Below are 20,177 nucleotides of genomic sequence, written 5' to 3'. Positions count from 1 at the left end.
TGGTTTCTTTTAGTTCTTTAATAATGGAGTCCTTAGCGGGTGTTGAACGCCCAGCTACTCCTATTGTGGCATTCAATGCCAAGACTAGTCCCTCTTTGGGCGTTGAACGCCCAGCCTCTACTCCATTGCTGGCGTTCAACACCAATAACTGCTCCTCCTTGGGCGTTGAATGCCTAACTACTCTTTTGCTGGCGTTCAACGCTAGCTTCTCCTCTTCAGTTTCGGCCTCAACTTCTACAGTGATGGCCTTGTACTCTTCTCTTGGATTTACTTCAGTGTTACTAGAAAGAGTGTTAGGAGGAGTCTCAGAGATTCTCTTACTCAACTGACCAATCTGTATCTCCATATTCCTGATGGAGGATCTTGTTTCAGTAATGAAACTATGAGTAGTCTGAGAGAGATTAGAGACTGTAGTGGCTAAGTCTGAGAGGCTTCGCTTAGAAGTCTCCATATGTTACTGAGAAGATGGTAATGGTTTATTATTAAACCTATTCTGGTTTCTTCCACCTGGATTGTTATTGAAGCCTTGCTGAGGCTTATGTTGATCCCTCCAGGAAAATTTGGGATGATTCCTCCATAATGAGTTGTAGGTGTTTCCATAAGCCACATTATTGGGATTTCCTGAGGAATTCCCCATATAGTTAACCTCATCCATCATGGGTTGATCTGGATCATATGCATCTCCTTCATAGGAGGCTTCTTGTGTGCTGTCAACTGCAGCTTGAAATCCAGTCAGATGCTGAAAGATCATATTGACCTGTTGGGTCAGGATCTTGTTCTGGGCCAATATGGCATTCAAAGTGTCAACCTCCAAGACTCCTCTCTTCTGAGCTGCCCCATTGCTTACAGGATTCCTCTCAGAAGTGTACATAAATTGGTTGTTAGCAATCATGTCAATGAGTTTCTGTGCCTCTTCCAGCGTTTTCTTCAAGTGGAGTGATCCTCCAGCAGAGTGGTCTAAAGCCATCTTGGATAATTCAAAGAGACCATCATAGAAGATATCTAACATGGTCCAGTCTAAAATCATGTTAAGAGGGCACTTTCTGATTAATTGCTTGTACCTCTCCCAGGCCTCATAGAGGGATTCACCCTCTTTCTGCCTGAAGGTCTGAACTTCTACCTTAAGCCTGCTCAGCTTCTGAGGTGGAAAGAACTTGGTCAAGAATGCATTGACCACCTTTTCCCAAGAGTATAGGCTTTTCTTAGGTTGAGAATCCAGCCACAACCTAGCTCTGTCCCTTACAGCAAAAGGGAAAAGCATAAGCTTGTAAATCTCTGAATCCACTCTATTATTCTTGACAGTATCATAGATCTGTAAGAAATCAGAGATGAATCTGTTGGGATCTTCCTATGGAAGTCCATGAAACTGGCAGTTCTGTTGAACTAGAGTGCCCAGTTGGGGCTTCAGCTCAAAGTTATTTGCACCGATGGCAGGTATGGAGATGCTTCTTCCATAGAAGTTAGAAGTGAGTGCAGTGAAGTCACCTAGGACCTTTCTTGCGTCTCCTCCACCATTAGGATTGGCTGCCATGTTTGTATTTTCATCTTCTTGTTCGAAAAGCTCTGTGAGGTTTCCTTAGGAGTGTTGTGCTCTAACTTGTTGTAAACGCCTCCTCAAAGTCCTCTCAGGTTCAAGATCAGGATCAAAGAGAGGTTCTTTATCCCTGTTCTTGCTCATAAACAACAAGAAAGAATCCAAGAAGGGAAGAAAAGGATTCTCTATGTCAGAGTATAGAGGTCCTTTGTGAGAGAGTTAAAAGAAGAGAAAAGAAAAGAAAGATATCTTTTAAATTAAAAGAGTTTTCAAAAAATAAATAGAAAAAGAAAAAGAAGATTTTTGAAAATAGAAGAGAGAGAAAGAGGTAAGAATTTTCGAAAAAGGAGAGAGAGAATGATGTAGAAAGTTTTCGAAAATAGAAGAGAGAGAAAGAAGAATTAGAGAGATACCAAACTTTCAAAATTAAAATAAAATAAAACAAGTAACTAACCAACTAACAAGATTTGAAAATAAATTAAAAGATTTGATTTTGAAATTTAATTTTAAAAGAAAGTAAAGACTTGGAATTTAAAAGTTTTAAATTTAAAAAGAAGATAAGATAGGAAGGACTTAAAGCAAGAAGATATGATAAAGATTTGAAAAAGATTTGAAAAGATAAGATTTGAAATATTGATTTTTGAAAAAGATTTGATTTTGAAATTTGAAATTTGAATTTTAAAATTTAAATTTTGAAATTGAATTTTAAAATTTGAATTTAAAGTAAGATAAGATAGGATTTTTGAAATTTAAAGAAAGATAAAAAGATAAGATAAAGATTTGAAAAGATAAGATTTGAAATTCAAAATTTAAACTTTACTAACAAGAAAATACCAAACTTAAAATTTTTTAAATCAAGATAAGAAAAGATAACAAGATTTTCGAAAATTTAAACAAAGATAAAAAAATTTTGGATTTTCAAATTTTAATAAAAAAGAAAAACAACTAAAAGACACCAAACCTAAAATTTTAGAATTAAAGGACACTAAATTTTGAAAAATTGAGAGAAAAACATAAGAAGACACCAAACTTAAAAATTTTTAAGATCAAATAAAGAAATTAACAAGAACAATTCGAATACCAAGGAGAACAACCAAGAACAATTTCGAAAATTTAAAGGAAAGATGAACACAAAAAGGGACACCAAACTTAAAAACTGACACAAGACTCAAACAAAGAAAAAGGTTACTAAAGAAAACAAAAGGTTTTTTAAAAATTTTTGAAAAAGAAAACAAAAGACACAATTAAAAGAGTAATTAAACCTTAAAGAATACCTAATCTAAGCAACAAGATAGTCCGGTAGTTTGTCAAACTCGAACAATCCCCGGCAACGGCGCCAAAAACTTGGTACGCGAAATTGAACTCCGCACAACTGAACCGGAAAGTGCACTGGGTCGTCAAAGTAATACCTCAGGTGAGTCAGGGTCGAATCCCACGGAGATTATCGGATTGAGCAAACAATGGCTATCTTGTAAATCATAGTCAGGCGATTAGAAAAGATGGTTATTTGTTAAGAAGCATAAACGAAAAGTAAAGGAAATGAAATACCAGATTAGTGTAAAAGCAATGATAGATATTCAGTTAAGGCTTCAGAGATGCGTGTTCTTTCTGGATTAACTTTTCTTACTGTCTACTTCAATAACGAATGATTCCTTCAATGGCAGCCAGAATTGACTAACTCATGTAGCATCCTCATCAAGTTAGTCCCTTCTAAACCATAGCAATCCACTATATCCGAGCAACTCATGTAGCATCCTCATCAAGTTAACCTATGGCTTCCCACTATAGTTGAAGGTGAAGACCTAAGCAATCCACTCCCCTTCGCGATCCTACTCAAAATGCCACAAACAAAGTTGGATCTTCCGGATCAGGGAACGCTGCTTCTCATATTCTAGACATAACGCCACAGAAACCTCAGTAACCCACGGTCAACGGGATTATATGTCACATATACTAAGTCGCCCAGGCGCGCTCTTAGAATCTGCAGTGCACTCTTTAGCTGTCGTTCAATGCTATCCAGGTCAGGACTCAGACGGAACCCATGTAGAACAAGGATAATTGTCATTGGTCATCCTCAATTCATGAGATGAAGAATGAAAATGCACAAGAGAATGGAATCAAACGTATATTGAAATAGAAATAGTAATATTATTAATCCATGAGAATTAGCAGAGCTCCTAACCTTAACTTAGGAGGTTTAGTTGCTCATGCTTTACAGAAAGTAATGTAAAACGCAAAAAAGGTAAAGATGAGGTAATATATCCTAAACATGGGTGATCTTCTCCTTTAAATACTAATCTAATAACCAAGAAGTACAAAAAGTATGACAGACTAGACTAGAGGTGTGAAAATCTATCCTTGGGCCCACTTTGGTTGAGTACTTGGGCTGAGCTTGGTGTCTAACTTTGAGGAATGGGCGTTGAACGCCTATTAGGGGGTGATTGGTGGTGCACGGAAATTGTGATTCACACTTCTCACTTCTCCGCACAACTAACCAGCAAGTGCACTGGGTCGTCCAAGTAATAAACTTTACGTGAGTAAGGGTCGATCCCACGGAGATTGTCGGCTTGAAGCAAGCTATGGTCATCCTGTAAATCTTAGTCAGGCGGATTCAAATGGTTATGAGGTTTTGATAATTAAAAAATAAATAAAACATAAAGTAAGATGAAGATACTTATGTAATTCATTAGTGGAAATTTCAGATAAGCATTTGGAGATGCTTTGTTGCTTCTGAACCTCTGCTTTCCTATTGCCTTCTTGATGAGCGGATAATTTATACGCTTTTTGGCATTGTTTTTAGGTAGTTTTTAGTATGTTTTAGTTAGTTTTTATTATATTTTTATTATTTTTTAAATAAAAATTACATTTCTTGACTTTACTATGAGTTTGTGTATTTTTTTGTGATTTCAGGTATTTTCTGGCTGAAATTGAGGGATCTGAGCAAAAATCTGATTCAGAGGCTGAAAAAGGACTGCAGATGCTGTTGGATTCTGACCTCCCTGCACTCGAAGTGGATTTTCTAGAGCTACAGAAGCCCAATTGGCGCGCTCTCAATTGTGTTGGAAAGTAGACATCCTGGGCTTTCCAGCAATATATAATAGTTCATACTTTGCCCGAGATTTGATGGCCCAAACCGGCGTTTCAAGTCAGCATAAAAATTTTGGCGTCAAAACGCCAGAACTAGCATAAAAGCTGGAAAGCCCAAGATGTCTACTTTCCAACGCAATTGAGAGCGCGCCAATTGGGCTTCTATAGCCCCAGAAAATCCACTTCAAGTGCAGGAGGGTCAGAATCCAACAGCATCTGCAGTCCTTTTTCAACCTCTGAATCAGATTTTTGCTCGGGTCCCTCAATTTCAGCTAGAAAATACCTGAAATTACAGAAAAATACACAAACTCATAGTAAAGTCCAAAAATGTGATTTTTGAATAAAAACTAATAAAAATATAATAAAAAGTAACTAAAACATACTAAAAACTATGTAAAAACAATGCCAAAAAGGGTATAAATTATCCGCTCATTAATTGGCACTGCCTTGCTTCTTGGTGGACGTTGAACGTCCCAAAGGGGTGGTTCTTGGGCGTTCAACGCTAGCTGGTCTCATTGGGGCGTTGAACGCAGCTAGGGGGTAGCTCCTTGCCGTTCAATGCCCAATATAAGCAGGATCCTTCGAAGAAAAGTATAAACCATTATGTATTGCTGGAAAACTCTGAACATTAGCTTTCAAACGCCGTTAAGAACGCGTCATTTGGACCTCTGTAGCTCCGAAAATGCTCGTTTGCATGCACAGAGGTCAGAATCTGACAGCATCTGCTTCGCTTTCCTTGCCTCTGAATCAGACTTTGCCAAAGCTCCTCAAAGTATTACCTGAAATCATCAGAAAATACAAAACAAAACTATGAAAACATTATAAAACTTAAACAAAACAAAACTAAAATAATATGAAAATGATACCAAAAAGCGTATAAAATATCCGCTCATCACTTTGGCATCTCACTTTCTTTTGAAGCCCAGACATATTGGCATCCTTTAGAATTAGAATCCGAATGGTATTATTGATTCCCTTCTTTAAGTTCTTTTTGATTCTTGAACACATCTTTTGTTTTCTTTTGGTGCTTTACACCTTTGAGCCTAGCCGTGACTCTAAGTGTTTTGTTTTCAAGTATGACCACCTGATACATAAACACCACAAGCACTTAACTGGGGGAACCCTTTGGATTCGACTTTTGCTTTGCATTAATCCCAGACAGTGGTGCTCAGATCCTTAAGCATACTCTTTATAGCATTGGGACATGACTTTAAATGCTCAGTCTCAAGGATTACTTGACACTTTTATGCCACAAGCATATAGTTAGGGAGGACAACTCTTTTGAGCTTTTTTAGGCCAATTTTGATCTTCCTAACCATTAATGCTCAAAGCCTTGGACCTTTTTCTTTTGATATAATTTTTTCTTTTGCTGTTTTTTTTTTTTTTTGCTTCAGGAATCAATCTTTTTGATATTTCAGAAAATCAATAACACATCTTTAAATTCCTGTTCCTCAAGAACCAACATGCCCAATCCCAACATCAAGTATGCATAGTTAATTCATACATTCAGAAAATAAAGATAAGGCCACCACTTCAAAGTAAATAGAGTAGCTTATAATTTAACTCAAGACCTTGTGCATCTTACTACTTCTTTTTCAAGAAATTTTTCTTTTTAACCTTGATGTGGAGTACATGAGACATCTAAAATAAAACAAAGAAATAAAGCTACTACTAGAAAATAAAGAAATCCTAAGGATGATCATGCAACTAGAATAGAAAATAGATAACAAAATAAAATACAAAGAAAATGGAGATAAATATATGGAAAATGAAATTAGACCACCTCAATGATGGCGGCCACTACTCCCTTTGGGGAATCCTCTGGAGCATTTAAGCTCCTCAATGTTGTGCCGCTTCCTCTTCTGCTCCTCCCTCATACTTCTTTGGTCTTCTATCATCTAATGGAAGATAGCAGAGTAGTCTTGATGCTCTAGCCTCAGCTGATCAACTGATGAGGTCAGCTCCCCTAGAGATATGGTCAACTGATCCCAATCGTCACGGGGAGGGAAGTACATCCCTTGAAGCATCTCCGGAATATCCTGTGGAGGTGACAGAACGGGTTCTTGCTGTGGTTCTTGTTCAGGCTCCCTAGCGTGCTACATACCCTTTCTTGTAATGGTCTCTCCTTGTCAATTAGAGTATCTCCCCGTATGCGAAATCCAGCTGCTCCACATAGGCAATAATTGAGATGAGGGAATGCCAACCGTACTTGGGTGGAGGGCTTGTCAGCCACTTTGTAAATCTCTTGAGGGATCACCTCATGAACCTCTACCTCACTGCCGAGTATGATGCAGTGCATCATCACTACTCTCTAAATTGTAACCTCAGAGTGTTTACTCGTAGGGTTGATCGAACATTAGATGAACTCCAACCATCCTCTAGCTACTAGATTAAGGTCAAGCCTACCCAGTTGGTAAGGCTTACCTTGGGTGTCCCTCCTCCACTGAGCTCCAGGCACGCAGATATCTATGTAAGAACTTGCTCCAGCCTTTGGTCAGAGTTGACCCTTCGAATGTATGATTGAGGGTCACCTCATGACTGAGGCAACTGTAGCACCATCCTTTACACTCTCAGGGCTAAAATCTATGATGTGCCCTCTGACCATGGTGCACCAGTTTTTGGGCTCCGGGTTCACACATGTGTCATGCTTCTTTGTGACCCAGGCGTTGGCATAGAATTCTTGCACCATTAATACTCCCACCTCGGAAATGGGATTGGCCAGAATTTCCCAATCTCGTCTCAGAACTTGGTGTAGGATTTTTGGGTACTCATCTTCCTTGAGCTTGAAGGGGACCTCGAGAATTACTTTCTTCTTCCTTACCATGTCATAGAAGTTGTCTTGATGGGCCTTGGTGAGGAATCTTGTGATCTCCCATGGTTCAGAAGCAGAAGCACGAGCTTTTTCTTTTCTTTTTCTTGAGGATTCTCTGATCTTTGGTGCCATAGAGATAATATATAGAAAGAAAAAAGCGAAGCTTTCCAACACCAAACTTAAGAACTTTGCTCATCCTCGAGCAAATATAAAAGCAAAAAAAAAAGAAGGGAACACAAAAGAAAGAGACAAAGGGGATGGAGGGGAGGCATTGGCCTTTGGGAGGGAAGGAAGGGATAAATGAAGAAAGGGAAGGTGGATTGTGAAGAGCATGGAAGAAGTGAAGAGTAGGGAATAGTGTGGTAAAAGTGGATGGAATGAGGGGTATATATAGTGGTAGGGAGGGTGTGGGTTCGGTTAGTGGGAGAAAGATGGGAGGAAATTTGAATTCAAAGTGGATGGGGTTGGTGGGAAAGTGAATTGATGGGATTGATGAGAGGGTATTGGGTAGAGGGAAAGGTGGGGTGTGGGAATCAAGGAAATTGATGGGGATGTGATGGATGAATGTGGATGAAAAAATGGGATAGAGAGGATAGAGAAGGGATAGGAGTGAATGAGTAGTAGGGCAGGTGGTGGGACCCGTTGGCTAATAAAGCTTCAAAATTCGAACCTTGCTGCCTCCCCCATTGGCGTTCAACGCTAGACTGAGCGTTGAATGACAAAGGGGGATTACTTTTTTTTTTTGTGTGGGGTGTTCAACGCCAAAGATGGGCGTTGAACCCCCATGGGAGGGGGACCAAACTATCGTCCTAGACTACTCCTAAAAGGGCGTTAAACACCCTAGCCTCCTTGCCACTTCTAGCGCTGAGTGTCAGTTCTGGCGTTCAACGCCTGTAAGGGGGTATCCTCCAGGGTGTTCTGTTTTCTTACTACGCATTCCTATTTCTCTTCTAAATGCTACACATAATCACAAACATTAGAAAGAAAGGGAAACCTATGAAAATTAATAGAAAATAAAATAATATAAAATCGAACTAAAATAACATAAAGAAAATAAAAAGTACTATAGGATATATATGGTTGGGTTGCCTCCCAACAAGTGCTTCTTTTCCGTCATTAACTTGACAGACAACTCCTTTACGGAGGCTGATAGGGGCTCAGATCTTCACCCCTCATGGTGAACTTACATCCTGTACTCTCATGAATTAGTTCAACATGTTCCAGAGATAGGATCCTATTCACAGTATGTGGTATGACTGGACTTCTTGTGAAGACAACTCTCATGCGAAGTGAGAAGTCTTCAGTTGAAATCTTCTTCTTAGTGCTTCATTCCTCAGTGGTTGGTGGTGGATGCCCAACACCAAACTTAGGTTTGATGTCAGGGGGTTCTGTATGGCTCTACACTGAGAGAGAAGGTTGGAACACTAAGTGTTGTACAGTGGTACCTCCTTTATCCAAGAGAGAGTGAGTTTTGTGAATCTTGAACAGAATATGATCCTCCCACAACCTTAGAATTAACTCTCCTTTCTCAACATCTATCAAGGCCTTCTTAGTAGGTAAGAAGAGCCGTCCAAGGATGATAGAGTTATTCTTGTCCTCTCTAGTGTCAAGTATCATGAAGTCTACAGGGAGGTAAAGGTCTTCAATCTTTACAAGGACGTTCTCCACCATTCCATATACCCATTTTAGGGACTTATCTGCCATCTCCAATGAGATCCTTGTGGGCTGCACCTCTTGGATCCCCATCTTCGTCATCACAGAGAGAGGCATCAGATTAATGCTTGATCCAAGATCGCACAGTGCCTTTTAAAATGTAATGGCTCCTATAGTACAAGGAATTAGGAAGCTTCCGGGATCTGGCCTCTTCTGACGTAGCTTTTTTTGCTCAAGGGCGCTGTATTCCTTGGTTAGCACCACAGTTTCATCCTCTCCCCCCTCAGGGCCGTCTTTTCAGAAATTACACTTTTTAGATAGGCCATATAGGGGTTTCTTCTCCAACACCTCTGCAAAAGAGATGTTAACTTACAACTTCCTGAGGACTGCTAAGAATTGAGCAAGTTGCTCATCCTTATTCTCCTTTTGCACGTCTAGAGAGGGTTGGTCTTCAGGCTCTTTCATCTTCATGGGGGCGGTATGAGTACACTCCCAGTCTCCTCCTGAGCCTTGTTCTCCTTCAGTTCCTCAACATCATATTCCTCCTTGGGTTCGGCCGCTCCTCCCATAGTGAGGTCTTTGCACTCTTCCCTTGGATTTACGTCTGTGTTGCTTTGAAGAGTGTTGGAGGGTTCCTCAGGTATCCTTTTGCTCAACTGACCCACTTGTATCTCTAAGTTCTGAATTAAAGACCGAGTCTCTACCATAAAGCTATGAGTGGACTTGGAGAGGTTAGAAACTATGGTGGCCAGGTCAAAGAGGCTTTGTGTGGGTGCTTCCATCTGCTTTTGAGAGGGTTGGAACTGTCTATTATTGAACCTATTTTGATTGGTTCCACCCTGATTGTATTTGAAGCCTTGTTGTGGTTTCTGCTGGTCTCTCCACCCAAAGTTAGGGTGATTCCTCCATCCCTAATTAAAAGTGATTGAATAGGGATTATTATTAGGATTTCTAGAGGAATTTCCCATGTAGTTCACTTCCTCCATGGTGGTCCAAGCATTGTCACTAGCGTCCCTTTCATAGGATGCATCTTGAGTTGTGGCAGCTGAAACTTGAATCCCACTTAGGTGTTGGGAGATCATGTTGATTTGCTAGCACATGAGCTTATTTTGAGCCAAAATGGCATCAGAGTGTCCACCTCCATGACTCCTCTCTTCTGAGTAGTCCCAGTATTCACAGAGTTTCTCTCAGAAGTGTACATATATTGGTTGCTAGCGGCCATCTCAACGAGCTCCTATACCTCCTCAAGCGTCTTCTTCATGTGGAGTGAACTACCAGTAGAGTGATCCAATGACATCTTGGACATCTCAGAGAGGCCATAATAAAAGATCTCTAACATGGTCCACTCTGAGATCATGTTGGGAGGGCATATCCTGATTAGCTGCTTGTATCTCTCCCAAGCTTCATAGAGGGACTCTTCCTCTTTCTGTCTGAAAGTATGGACTTCCACTCTAATCTTGCTCAGCTTCTGGGTGGTTAGAATTTGGCCAGAAAGCCATTGACCACCTTTTACCATGTGCCCAGACTTTCCTTAGGCCGAGAATCCAGCCAAAGCTTTGCTCTGTCCCTTACAGCAAAAGGAAAGAGCATGAGCTTGTAAACCTCTGGGTTTACTCCATTTCTCTTGACAGTATCACAGATCTGCAGAAAATCATATATGAACTTATTGGGATCCTCCTGGGGGAGTCCATAAAAATGACAATTCTGTTGCACCAGAGTGACCAGTTGAGGCTTAAGCTCGAAGTTGTTGGCACCTATGGCAGGTATAGATATGCTGCGCCCATAGAAGTCAGATGTGGTGCAGTGTAAGATCCAAGGACCTTCCTTGTGTCTCCTCCAGCGTTTGGATTGGCTGCCATAGTTGTCTCGTCAGCTTCTTCTTCAAAAGATTACATGAGATTTCCTCCAGCTTTGCAAGATTAAGCTTGCTGCAAATGCCGCCTCAAGGTCCTCTCAGGTTCAAGGTCAAGATCAAGAAGAGTTTCCTTATCCCAGTTCCTGCTCATAAACAATCAAGAAGCAAAGCAAGGTAGGAAAGGTAGAGGTCTATGTCAGAGTATAGAGGACTCCCTCTGAGAAACTCTAATAAAGATATCAAATGAGATAAAGTAAGTAATAAAGAGTTGAAAATAAGGATGCGGGATTTAATTCAGAGAGTTTTTTAAAATAATGAAAAAGAAAAAGGTTAAAAAGGTTTTCGAAAAAAAAAAAGAAAGAAAAAAAAATTATAGAGACACCAACTAAAAAAAATAAGATAAAGCAACAATTTACCTAAGAAGATTTGAAAATAAAAATAGAAAATTTGTTTTGAAGATTTTTGAAATTTAAAAAGTAAAGGTTAAATAAAGATTTTGAAATTCAAAATTAAAAGAAAAAAAAACTTAAAGAAACACCAAGCTTCAAATTTGAATTTAAATAAAGATGAGATAAGATAACTAAATTTTGAAAATCAAGAAGAAGATAAGATAAAGATCCAAAAAGGATGAACAAGATATGATTAAAGAAAATTAAATTAAACAAAAAGATCACTAACGAGACACCAAACTTAGAATTTTAAACCAAGATCAAAAAAAGGGTCAAGAATTTTCAAAAATTTAAAAGAAAAGGTTTTTTTCGAAAATTTAAAAAGAAAAGAAAATATTAAAAAGACACCAAACTTAAAATTTGAAATTAAGTAAAAAGAAGGTACCAAAAAATTTTCAAAAATCAAAGGAAAAAGATCAACAAGAAGAAAATCCAAATTTTCAAGAAAACAAACAAGATCAAATTCAAAAATCAAGAAAAAAAATAATTAACCAAAACTAATAAGAAATACCAAACTTAAAATTAAAAATTAAAGGAGAATTACTAAGGGAAATTTCGAAAATATATGGAAATAGGTAAAACTAAAAGTCAAACTCAAAAGGAAATAAATAATAAAAAATTGATAAAAGTCCCTAATCTAAGCAACAAGACAACCGGTAGTTGTCAATTACAAACAATTCCCGACAACGGTGCCAAAAACTTGGTGCGCGAAATTAGAACTCGCAAAACTTCATCGGCAAGTGCACCGGATCATCCAAGTAATACCTCAGGTGTGTGAGGGTCGATACCACGAGGATTTTGGATTGAGCAAGCATTAGCTATCTTGTTGGACTTAGTCAGGCAAATAGTAAAAGGTGATGGTTGTTTGAAAACACATAAAACAATTAATTTAGAAAAGAAAGTAAAGATTGGTGTAAAATCAATATAAAGAAAACAGTTAAGGTCTCGGAGATGTTTATCTTTCCGAATTACTACTTCTTACTAACTACTTTAACAATTAATGATTTATTCCATGATAAACTGTAAGTGATTAACCCTAATCCCTTAGTGATTAATCTCCTCTGATGCTAATAAAACGCTACAGACAATGTCAATTACTTTCAAATCAGAGTGTGAAGCTCAGTATTCTAGTTTATACCACAAAGGCCCTAATCACCCCAGATCCCGGCTGAACAGATGTTCCCATATCCCCAACGAGTTGTGGATTAGCTACCTAGGAGGTGTGTTCTCAAGCTGTAGTTCGAATGACCTTGGCCAAGTATCACAAGAACTCATGTAGAAAAAGGGGTCATACTTCCATTCCACCCAGTTTCATTAGTATTAAGAACGAGCCACACCTTATAATGGAATCAAACATACACTAAAATAGAAAAGTAATAATATTAATCCATAGAAATAAACAGAGCTCCTAACTTTAACCAGGAGGTTTAGTTGCTCATGACTTACAGAGAAAACAGTTTTTTTTTAAGTAAAGAAGAAGATCTATCTGAATATATGTAAACCTAAGTGATCTCTTCTTTAAATTGTAAATACTAGACCTAAAAGATGTTAATTTAAATTTAAAAGTTACATGGGTAAGATAAGATAAGCTAAGGAGTGCTAAAATCCACTTTGGGGCCCACTTTGGTGATTGTTTCAGTTCTTCCTGGCGTTCAGCGCCAACAAAACAATATTAAACTAAAGGATACTTATAGCTGGGTTGCCTCCCAACAAGCGTTTTTTTACCGTCACTAGCTTGACGGTCAGCTCCTTCAAGAAGGAAGATAGTCAAAGAGGCTTAAATCCTCATCCCTTACTGTGAGCTTCTTTCCTGTGCTCTCATGGATCAATTCAATATGCTCAGGAGACAGGATCTAGTTCACAGTTTGAGACAGGATTGGGCTTACAATGTATACCACCCTCATCTCTGGTGAGAAGCCTTCAGTAGGAATCTTTTTTCTCCATCCCCTAGGCATCTTCGTCTTAGGACCTTCCTCCTTGGTGGATAGTTCACACCTAACACCAGACTTAGGTTTGGTGTTAGGTGGAATTGATTTGGTTCCAACCAAGGGAGGAGGCTTAAACACTGAATTTTCTATGCAAGTACCTCCTTTGTCAGAGGGTGGCGGAGGTTTATAAACTTTGAAAACCATGTAGTCCTCATGTAACCTCAACGCCACTTTGCCTCTCTCTACATCTATCAGGGCTTTCTTAAAATTGATATTCCCAATGGTACAGGGAATCAGGAAGCTTCCAGGGTCTGGCATCTTCTTTGGTAGATTTCTCTGGACCAGTGCACTACACTCTTTGGTAAAGATCAAAGTTTCATCTCCCTTCAAGGCCTTCTTCTCAGAGAATAGGCTTTTCATAAAGGCCATATAGGGAGGCATCTTTTCTAGCACCTCAGCAAAAGGAATATTGATGTGTAACTTCTTAAAGATTTCTAAGAACTGAGACAGCTGCTCATCCTTGGTCTCCTTTTGCTCTTCTTGAGGATGTGACACTTCAGGCTCTCTTCCAATAAGAGGGGCATGTAACAGTGTGCTTCCAGCCTCTTCTTGAGCCTTTTCTTCATTTAGTTCCTCAACAGTGTGTACCACCTTAGGTTCAGCCTCCTTGGTCATGATGAGGGTCTTACACTCTTCTCTTGGATTCACCTCTATGTCTCTGGGAAGAGTGAGGGGTCTCTGAAGTCGCTGAGGGTATGACAATTTGGCTTTGTACTCTGCGCCTTGGGTAATGTAGGATGAGTGTCTAGAGTGACTAGAAAGGGATTGTTAGGGTGTCTGAGGGGAATGCCTTTTGAATTGATGTCTATTGCCCCCTTCTCTGGGCGTTCAACATCCACTCTGGTCCTTCCTAGACGTTCTACTCCAACTCTGCCCCCTCCTGGGCATTTTACTTCCTCTATGTCCCCTCCTGGGCATTCAGCACCCTTGGTAGTACTCTGGGTTGCTGCATTTTCATCCTCTGGTATCTCCTCTTCATCCTGTATTTTATTGTTTTGAGATTGGGCGTCCAAGATCTTACCACTCCTCAATTGAATAGCTTGGCATTCTTCTCTTATCTGTTTAGATATCTGCTGTTTGACTTGGCTCAATTGCGCTTCCATATTCTTGAGGGAAGCTCTTGGGTTTCCTGCAATGCCTCTACAAGCATGGACACCAGGTCAGGTGCAGTGTTAGGTTGTGGGGGTTGAGAAGGAGTGTTGTTGACTGAACTTTGTAGGCTTAGCACTTGTTGTGTGAGAAAGTTCAGCTACTGGGCTAAAGATTCATTCTGGCCAAGAATGGCGTGTTCAGTGGATGCTTCCTTGACTTCCCTTTTAATTTCCTCTAATCCTCATCAAAATCCACTATCGTGGTCATTCAATTTAGATCAGAGGGTTAAGTTCAGAAAACTAGTTTAGCGCCACAAAAACCTCAATTACCCAAAGCTAACAGGATTTTATGTCACCTATCCCAATTAGTTCATGTAATTAGCAGTTTAGGAAGAGTGTTTTCAAGCTGTAGTTCAAGCGAGATAGCTCTCTCGAGAATCACAAGAGCTCATGTAGAATAAGGGTCAAACTCTCGTTCCACCCAGATTCATAAGATTAAGAACGAAAACAACACTTTAGAATTGAATCAGACATTAATTAAAATAGAAGAATAATAATCTTAATCCATAAAAATAAACAGAGCTCCTAACCTTAACCAGGAGGTTTAGTTGCTCATACTTACAGAGAAAATAGAGTTGCCGCCTAATGAGGCTTGATGCGAGCCCTCCCTCCCCCTCCCCCCCCCCCAAAAAGAGTGCATCTTATTCCTTATATACTAACCTAGTAATAAATGCTACACCTAAAAAAGATATTGTTTGTAAATAAAGATTACCAAAGGAAATAAAATAATAAATTTTAAACCTAAAAGATTTTGTTTGTAAATAAAAATTACAAAAAGAAAATAAAATAGGCTAAGAAGTGCTAAATTCACTTGAGAGGCCCAAAGAGAAGTGATTCGGACTGCTGGGGGCGTTTTACTTCAGAAGTGCACGTTAAACACCCCAAAGGGGTCAAAATTAGTGCATTCTGAGGTCCCCTGCTGGCGTTCAGTGTCGGGTGGGCGTTCAGCGCCGGCAGGGGGAAGTTTCTGGCGCTGGTTTGTCCCTCTTAGGCGCTAAACGCTAGGCTCGGCGTTTAGCACCAGTTTTGGCAGTGATTCCAGAAGATAAGTATAGACTGTTATATATCGTTGGAAAGCTCTGAAAGTTGGCTTTTGAACGCCATTGAGACCGTGTCAATGGGACCTCTTTAGCTCAAGTTATGCTAATTGGAATGCAAGGAGGTCAGGGTTGACAGCATCTACTATCCTCTCTTCGTTGTTGCACACAACTCTGCCAAATTCGCCCGAAATTCACCTGAAATCATAAAAATACCACAAAAACTCAAAGTAGCATCCAAAGAGGATTTTTGCACTAAAATATTATAAAACTTAATAAAATCTAACTAAAAACAACTAGAAAATGTTAGGAAAAAGGGTATAAGATGCTCACGCATCACCTCCAAATCTTCAACACAAACACAACTGTCACCAATTCCAAGTCAAGAGTTGGGTAATTCATCTCATGGGGTCTTATCTGATGCGAAACATAAGCTACTACAATCCGGTGTTGCATTAATATATAACCTAAACCCTTCAACGAGGCATCGGAGTAAACCTCAAACAATTTACGTGGTTCAGGTAGAATTAAGACTGGCGCTGAAGTCAACTTCTCCTTCAAGGTTTGAAAACTTTCCTCACATTCTGACGTCCACACAAAACGTGCATCCTTCCTAGTTAGCTTAGCCATCGGCAAAGCGATTTGCGAAAATCCATGGATGAATCTTCGGTAATACCCAGCTAAGCCAAGAAGCTTCTAACCTCAGTCACTGGCGCCGGTCTTTCCTATTTCATTACTACCTCAACCATTGATGGATCTACTGCTATCCTTCCTTTACTCACCACATGACCTAAGAATTTTACTTCCTCCTTCCAGTAGAATTCACACTTGGACAATTTTGCATACAATTTCTGCTCCTTCAAGATTTGCAACACAATCTTCAGGTGCTCTTTATGCTCCTCTGCTATCTTCGAATAAAACAGGATGTCATCTATGAACACCACCATAAACTTATCCAAAAAGGGGAAAAATACTCTAATCATGTAATCTATGAACACAACAGGTGTATTCATCAACTCAAAAGACATCACCATGTATTCATAGTGACCATAACGTGTTCTAAACGCCGTCTTAGGAATGTCATCCTCCTTTACCCATATCTGATGGTAACTAGATCTTAAATCAATCTTCGAAAATACTCCAGCTCCTTGCAACTGATCCATTAAGTCATCAATTTTAGACAACAGGCACTTGTTCTTCACAGTCAATTTGTTCAACTGCCGGTAATCCATGCAAAGTCGCTTTCCTCCATCTTTCTTTTTCACTAATAAAACTAGTGCTCCCCACGGAGATACACTCGGTCCAATGAACCTCCTGTTTAGAAGCTCTTCTAATTGAGTCTTAAGTTCAGCCAGCTCTATCGGAACTATTCTATATGGTTCAATTGACACTAGTCTGCCTCCCGACACCAAGTTTATCGCAAATTCAATTTTTCTTTGAGGTGGGAATTCGGAAATATCTTCAGAAAACACTTCGGAAAACTCCCTAACTACCGGAATTTGATCTAACTTCTGTTCATCACCTAATGCATTCGTAGCCAAAAGTATATAACCCTGACACTTTTTCCCATTACAGTTCACCATTACAGAGTTTGGGTAATAACCCTCAGCTCCTACCGCTCCTCTTTCTCCTACTGACATAAAGCGAATCGATCGCTCAAGCAGTCCAACAATACTCGGCTCTTTGACAACTAATCAAACCCCAAAATCATCACTAACCCAACCATCGGCAAACAAATTAAGTCATGAATAAAGCTTCTATCCTCAATCTTGAAAGTTATTTTCTTACAACCTGATCTAGTTACAACAGTTTGATACGAAGTATGCACGTGCAAATCAAAAGCTAATTCTGAAATTCTCAACCCTAGTTTTCAGCCTTATCAGAGGCAATGAATGAATGTGAAGCTCCCATGTCATATAATGCAATCAACTCCTTATCACCAATTAAATATTTACCTCTCATCAATGGATCTGACTTAGCAGCATCATTGGCGTTCATAGCAAACACCCGTTCTTATTGTTGGTTCTGACCCGCATTTGGATTCTTCCTACAAGGGCAATCCCTTGACATGTGACCAAGCAATCCACATGTAAAGCATCCACCTATACCTAGCTTGCACAAGTCATAAGGATGAAAATATCCGCAACGGTCACAAATTAAATCCGGAGAAGTTTTGCTTTGTTTACCTCTTCCCTTCGCCTGGTCATACTGATCATAGTTGTTTCTCCTAAAGTTTCCTTGGACTTGAGGGTGTTGAGGTTCGCGTCCACCCCTATGACCTCTAGGCTGAAAGTACTTCCCTCGGCCTCTATTGTTGTTTCTTCCTCGGGTATCCCTTGCTAGTGCTACCTTCTTTGCGCAATCTTCAACTACTCAGGCCTTGTTCACTAAGTCAAAAAATACTCGAATCTCTAAAGGAGTCAGAGCAGTCATAATATTTTTCCTCAATTCTCCTTGGTACTTTATACACTTCCAACTCTCATAGGACTCCTGACACACCCTAGAAAACCTACAAAGTTCCTCAAACTTGCTTGTATAATCTGCTACAGACAATGAGCCTTGCTTCAGCTGCATAAGCTCTAACTCTCTAACTTCCCTTATGGATTCTGGGAAATAATTCTTGTAGAAAGCCATCTAAAATACGTCCCAAGGAATGTCTATGTTCGGAAGTCGCAATAGTAGGAACTCTCCCTGCCCCCAGTGTTGAGCCTCCCCTATTAGTTGATAGGCTACAAATTCCATAATTTATTTATCTGGGACATGCTGAGTCTGCAAGGCACGCTCTATGGGTCGGAACCAATTTTTTGCTTCAGTGAAGTTCGTTGTTCCTTTGAAAGTTAGCGGATGAACTTTTAGAAGCAAAGCCAAGGTCATCGGAGCACCTCCCAAGTTGTTACCGGCACCTTCTCCATTTTTGTTCCCATTTCCATTTCTATTTCTGTTTCTAGCCGGTTGACCCAATCTCTCCATAGCTTGAGTTGTCGTAATCGCGCTCGTGTGCATAGAATTTGCTAAATTTGTCATCGCTGCCATGAACTCGACATGTTCGTTCGCGGGTCGATTACCCTTGTTGTCTCTCCGTGCACGTGTATGACCTCGTCCGGGAGTGGCCATTCGGGTTCTTGTCTACACCAAATAATCAATATCAAGGTGATCATTCTCAATATCTCAAGCCTAGTGCTTCAATTATCCCGAAAAGGCACTCACAAAGAACATGCTATACATATCAAGCAGATAACCTAAATAGCACGAAAGAAAAATGACACAAAGTATGCAATAAAGCACAATTAGTCCATCCCTCAGGCTCACGAGGACGAACCACTCTGATACCACTAAATGTAACACCCCATCACCCTAAGCCTTACTTTATGCCGTAAAACAAAGGATAACAAAGTGTCACGACAGTTCTAAAGCTCATATAATAGTATATATAAAAGGAAATAGTAATACGAGAAGTCCGATGAATAAATATATCTCAAAGACGTAGAAAACAGAGGTACAAAAGCGTGAATCGTCACACACGATAACTAAGCATATAGATACAAGACATGACATAATACAACAGTAATCAAGATAGATATATATAAGTTTGATAGCCAAAAGAACACTAGCCGTAGCTCGCAGAGTTTAAGCTGACTAGTTAATACAGAAAATCCAGAGTGTTTAATTTAAAATAGCATATACATCATGTCTCTCAAGTTTAGCCTCTAAGGCATCAAATATACAATATACAAAAGTGAGAGTATATCTATAACAAAATAGCAAAATACAATAGATAGCAAAAGATCCTCCCCTCTGTCACCATCCCGCAACTCACCCAGGTGGGTTACGACCTGCATCTGAAAAACCAGAACAACATATGGGATGAAAATCGGAGGTTCTCAGTATGGTAACAGTGCCCAGTATATAAGATATAAGGTTTTAGGTTGCCAAAGGCAATCCTAGAACTTCACATCAAACATAAGATTCAAACTTATGAAACAATTTAATAAAATCCTTAAACAGGTCATCTATCTTAGGTGATTTCTAAGCTAACATTAACACTGGTGTCCCACAACCTTCGCCAGCCTAACCTCCATGTGATCAGATAGCCACTGCCTATCGAGCCTCCTCAATCCTAGTAGAAAGCACAAGTAATTGTATACAAATAATACACAAGTGATATTCATATATAGCAAGTAAATCAAGAAGCAATTAAGCATGTTATACAGTCAGGCATAGTATTCAAGTAAAGAAAGCAATCAAACACATAGAAGATGCACATGATGAATGCCTGTCCTATTGGCTGTGATATCACATTGTCGGTTCAACTGCCAACCCAACACATTCTCATGGGAATGTCGCTTTTCGGTCATGAATATAAAAATGGGAAACACCAGGGATATAGTATCCAGCACACTGTCCAAGGGATATAGTTTCCGGCATACTCTTGTGGTTCAAAAGAATGCGAGTGGAATACTCTACCACCGACCTCACATCTCAATGTAAGCGGGATTAACCACCATCCTTGCACCGGCACCGCGACCTCGACAAGCGGGATTAACCACCGTCCTTGTCAGGCGCATAGTGACTCAATAGTCTCAGTATAAAACAGTATATAACAATAGTTAT

General features: G+C 39.6%; 2 non-coding genes across 2 annotated transcripts; both read left to right on the top strand.

The window, feature by feature from the left end:
• The first annotated feature begins 1,020 nt into the window (after window positions 1-1,020).
• LOC148563650 (small nucleolar RNA R71) lies at window positions 1,021-1,129 on the top strand. The gene has a single exon (XR_015884608.1). It is a non-coding gene; the product is annotated as a small nucleolar RNA R71 (small nucleolar RNA).
• A 9,309-nt stretch (window positions 1,130-10,438) lies between these two features.
• On the top strand, window positions 10,439-10,545 carry LOC148563649 (small nucleolar RNA R71). The gene has a single exon (XR_015884520.1). It is a non-coding gene; the product is annotated as a small nucleolar RNA R71 (small nucleolar RNA).
• Window positions 10,546-20,177: the final 9,632 nt, after the last annotated feature.

This window comes from Arachis ipaensis, chromosome B5, assembly GCF_059453495.1.
Source record: "Arachis ipaensis isolate K30076 ecotype BB chromosome B5, ASM5945349v1, whole genome shotgun sequence".
In the NCBI taxonomy this organism is placed as follows: domain Eukaryota; kingdom Viridiplantae; phylum Streptophyta; class Magnoliopsida; order Fabales; family Fabaceae; genus Arachis; species Arachis ipaensis.
The sequence above is the reverse complement of the archived record's forward strand: the minus strand, read 5'-3'. Positions and strand labels throughout refer to the sequence as shown.